We start from the raw sequence: 5,181 nt of genomic DNA, 5'->3' as shown, positions 1-5,181 counted from the left end.
CGGTCGATGGCAGCTCTGACGTGTGAGTTGAAGTGGTTGAAACAACTACTACGCGACTTGGGGGTGACACACGACCAAGGCATGAGGATGTATTGCGACAGTCAGTCTGCGTTGCATATTGCACAGAATCCGGTGTTCCATGAAAGGACAAAACACATCGAGTCAGATTGTCATTTCATTCGAGATGCAATCAAGGAAGGGATCATCAGTCCGTCGTACGTGTCGACGAAGGTTCAGTTAGCAGATATCTTCACCAAAGCGTTGGGGAAGGCGCAATTTGAGTTTTTTTTGAACAAGATGGGCATTCGAGATCTACATGCTCCACCTTGAGGGGGGATGTTAAGATATGTTAAGATATTAGATATTATTCTGTGAATATTCTGTAGAGTCCTAACTATGGTGAGTTACCTAATGTGTACCTAGGGTTTAGGTAACTGAGTTGTACTATATATACGTATGTTATTAATGAGAATGATACGAGATTACACAATATTTGACAGTTTATAATTTTACATTAACTCTTAAGAACTATATAAAAGAGATCTGATTGGGGTATAAGAAAAAGAAAAGAGGGAGATGGGGTTTATGTTTGATGACCACTTATTCCAGCGCCAAAGCCTTAATCCTCTCTACGTTCACTGCCTTCAAATACAAACAACAAAAAAGAAACTAATTAAGAAGAAAGATCGGTAGCCTGTTGAGGTTGCTGTTAAATGGAAACCTGAAATAGACATAAGTGAAAAACTAGTAACCTGAAACTGTAAAACCTAATATGGTGAGTCTGAGAGTTTGAATTTCAGTTATTTCACGCAATCATAATCTCACAAGAAGATTTTTAGATGGTGGTACAATTAGTTGATCTTTTAGGTGTTGTTGTTCTGATATACCTTTTTTTATGCAAGCAAGGCAACCGAATTAAAACAAATAAAAATCAGGGAGGTTTGTCCTCCATAAGTACAAACATAACAAAAACATCATCTTGTTCAAGGTCTAGTCTATTAAGATTACAATCCGAATTTGCTCTACACATTTTAGCTAAACAATCAGCAGCCTTGTTTGTCTCTCTTCCCTCATACTCCACTCTAATGCCCGACATTTGAGAAATCAACTCCCTGCAATTTTCTTCAAGTAAATAGTTTTCATCTTTAGCAATTGAAGCATTAAGAATATACTCCACTGCTAGTTTCGAATCCGAACACACTATGATCTTTGTCTAATCTTTCTGACGAAGAATTTGAAGGCCAACAAGGATGGCTTTCAATTCTCCCATGAGTGCAGATTTCAATCAGCAAAGTTGCTGGAAACATGGTCTGCTAAGTGCTGATATTCCTGGCCTACTAAGTTCTGATATTTCTGGTCTGCTTAGTTCTGAACTTCAGTTTGTTGATCTAGTTTAGTTTGTTGCTGTGTTCAGTAATGTTCTACATGTTTATATATAACATGAAATGCATATTGACTCGTGTGTTATGTTCCAAAGTTGACCATGTTGGCTGTCGACTGCTTCTTTCTCTGTTGTTTTTCTAAGTTGTTTGGCTCTGTACTGTTGATCAGGTCTGTGATCAAGTCTGTTGATCAGGTCTGTGATCTGTACTGTTGTCTTCCTGATCTGTACTATTCTCTTTCTGATATGTCTTTCTGATTTGTACTGTTGTGTTTCTGATTTGTACTACATATAAGATATTTGACTGTCAAATTGACAGTTGTATTCTATCAATACCAAAACTTGTATGTTTATATGATTTTCGTGAAAATGACAAAAAAATTGTTGCGCCCATCTATTCCATCCGAGGTGTAATATAAGGCCATGCTAAAGAGAATAGTGAATTCATGGACGAGACAACAAGACAGCTTAAAGAAACAACAACAGATGCTATGAAGGCTATGCAAGCTCATATTCTTTTCCTAAATGAAAAAATCATTTTGCGCAAATCTTGAATGTTGATTATTAGAAGAAATTACATTGATATTTTTGGCTTGTTGGTTGAAACACATTTGGAATATTAGTTTAGCAAATAGAGTTTTTTTTTCCAGTGATAGCACGTACACAACTCTCATATTTAGGTGGATTACAAAGTGCATATAGGTTGTATATATTATGCAATTTTGATGGGATGAAACTTCTTTTGTAGGCTTTGAATTGATATGTTAATGAAAGTTTTTATTATTTATTCATTGTTGTAATCATTGCATCAAAAGCTTTGATTTAAATTTATTTTAGAATTTGAAAATAGAGCAGGTAATGTAATGAAAGCAATGAAAAAGTTATTTTGTTGCTAGGTTTGGCAACCAAAAAAATACCTAGTGCAAATTTTGTTGCTAGTTTAATAGTATGTTTCAATTATTAACAACTTAAAGAAATAATGCGTTGCCATTATTTGCAACAGAAATAAATAATATGTAGTTAATGATAGCAGCCAAATGAATAATTTGTTGCCATTTTTGGCAACCAAAAATAAATAATTCGTTGCCTTTCTTGGCAACCAAATATAAATAATTTGTTGCTACTATTAGCAACCAAGTAAATAATTTGTTTCTTCTACTAGAAACTAAAATAAAATATTTGGTGCCTTTTTTTTTAGCATTTTTAGCAACTAATGTTAATAAGTACTGTAGTTGCTACCGTTGTTTAATAGTTCGTTGCTATTTCTAACAATCAAAGTAAATAATCCGTTGCTAGGGTTGGCAACGTATTCCTAGACATGGCAACGAATGTGGCAACCATATTTGAATGATGCAAAATGACAACAAAATAGTTTGAGATTTAGTTGCTAATATCATATGGCAACCTACGTTTTAGTAACCATTATTTTTCGTTTCCAATCCGTTGCTAACTAGACTTGGAAACGGATTTCTTCAAGATAGCAACTGTTCCGGTGTTGTAAAGATGGAAACAATGGGCTTCGAATGAAGGCCCCTTTGTATGTGTTGAAGATCTTGCTTGTTTGAATGAGTAGAGTCCGAATTCACCTGCACAAGAGCAAAGTCACTAGCCTCGGGGGTGTTTCCGAGGAAAGCCCCTCCGATGCCTAAGTAAGAACGATGCTCGGATTCTAGAGAGAAGTTCTCTAGAAGAGTAGTCTTAAGGCGATAAATTGGACGTACCTTGAGGTGTGAGCCTTGGCGGCCTATTTATAATGTTTGCATAATAAATGCCCATAGGTCATTTATTGCTATTGGGCCTTGGGCCTTAATGGATGGCTGAATAGCCATTGGTAGGTTTGATGCTGTTGTTTAGAGCCATTGGGCTTTGGACTTAGTGGCCCAATTGAGAGTCAATTGGGAGCCCAAACAACATGCCCCCCAGACCCGGTCCATTTAGAATTAAATGGGTGGGTTTCCAGCTGTCAGAAGTCCGAAAGTTCCCTCTCTTTTTTGAAAAGGGATGATTTGCATTGATGACAAGTGTTGGGAGTTGTATTGTGTTGTGGAGATCGTGGGTTGAGGAAGTTGATGCGCCCCTTTTCTTTTCTATAAATACGGGGTGCTTTGCTCTTTTCGAACTTTTTACTCCTTCTTTCAAACCCATTCTCTCTCTAAATTCCGGCGATCGCAGTGCAATTTGTTTCTTCAGATCTACGAAATTCGGCCAACTTTAGACTTCGGGAACTTGTGTTGTTCGTTTTATCGGCGAATTCCGCTTCGGAAAAAGGTAATTTGTTTCTGAATTCTCCTTTTTTCTTCGTTTTTCCTTCTACCCCTCAATCTCAACCCTAGACCGAGAATTCGCGGCCATGGCAAAGAATAGGGGCAAGAGCAAGTTCGTCGTTGGCTCCTCTAGTGAGAGGGAGAACGTGCCTTCGGGAAGGTTACCGAAAACTTCGAGGGGTCGGCCTTCGGAGAGGCCGGTGGAGAGGCGTTCGACTGGTTGGGATGCTTCAAAAGATGATGTTGTCGGCGGGTCTAGCGTGTCTGAACGCGCAACTTCTGGTAAGAAAGCTGGTTCTTCGGGTGTGCGCCGCTCTTACCCTGAGTTTCCAGTTCATTGGACTGAAGCTGATCCGCAGGGCAAGTATGCCCCGATTCTGCATGAGACCACTAAGATCGATGGTCCCTTGGAAAAATCGGTCAGTGGTGACTGGTTGGTGGAGGCGAAGCTGGGGAACTACCATCGGAGAGCCGAAGAGTTATACGGAATCCAGCACGCCTTGGGGTACTAGTGCGAGCTTCTCGACCAGGAGCGTCCTCGGGTGACTCATCCGCCGAGGGGGTTCATCTCTGTGTATACTCATCATTTGGAGAACGGTCTCCGCTTTCCTTTGGATCCCTTCGTTTCCGAGCTCCTGGTGTCGTACAACATCAGTTTGGCCCAGCTTACCCCCAAATCTATGAGGCACATCATCGGATTTAGATGGGTGTGCGATTTTATTAACTTTCCATGCTCTGTTGCCGTGTTTCGGGATCTGCACGATCTGTCTTTCAACCACGCTTCCAAGGGGGATGGGTATGGTTGGTGGACCATCATCAACAAAAGATCCCGAAGGAAGGGGGAGCCGAACTACATTACGGCCTACCCTTACCTCAGCTCTGATCATAATTGGAAGACGGAGTGGTTGTTCGTTCGTGTGCCGACAGATCCGAAGCATCCACATTTTTACCGCCCTCCGAAGTGGTTTGTGACTCCTGATCCTGATATGCGAAGCGTGGCTGCTCCGGATCGGAACCATCACCACTACGTGGATCTCCTCCAGTGGTTTTTGGCTCGGGAGGACAACTACAAACTGCCGTCCAACTGGCTCCCGAACCTCAACTATATCTTGCGGGAGGACATTCTTGCTGTTGCCGGTCTCAGCAGGATTTTTGACAGGGGTAGGTGTCTTTCGGCTGGGACCGTGCTTTAGTAAGTTTGTCCTCCTCCTTTTTGTCTCGTTTTATTGACTTTGTTTTGTGCTTTGTTTCTGCAGAGTACGGCTTTAGCTGCGTTGATCCTGTGGTCTTGGGCATTTCTTTGGATCTGAAGACCATTTACGACTCGGCCCCTGATTACAAGTTCGGGAAGGAGAATCCTCGTAATCCTCGCTTGAAGGATTACGTGCTGTCTCCGTCGGGTGTCGCTCGGATATCTGAAGTTCGAGCTGATCCGTGGGATTCTGCCTCTTCTCCCGAAGCTGTTCCAGTGAAAGTCGTGCTCCCTGATTTGAGGACAACCTCGGATCCGGTGAGTGTTTCTATATCTCGAATTCT

The sequence above is a fragment of the Spinacia oleracea genome, chromosome 4 (genome assembly GCF_020520425.1).
Source record: "Spinacia oleracea cultivar Varoflay chromosome 4, BTI_SOV_V1, whole genome shotgun sequence".
Classification (NCBI taxonomy): Eukaryota; Viridiplantae; Streptophyta; class Magnoliopsida; order Caryophyllales; family Amaranthaceae; genus Spinacia; species Spinacia oleracea.
Note: the sequence above shows the minus strand (reverse complement) of the source record.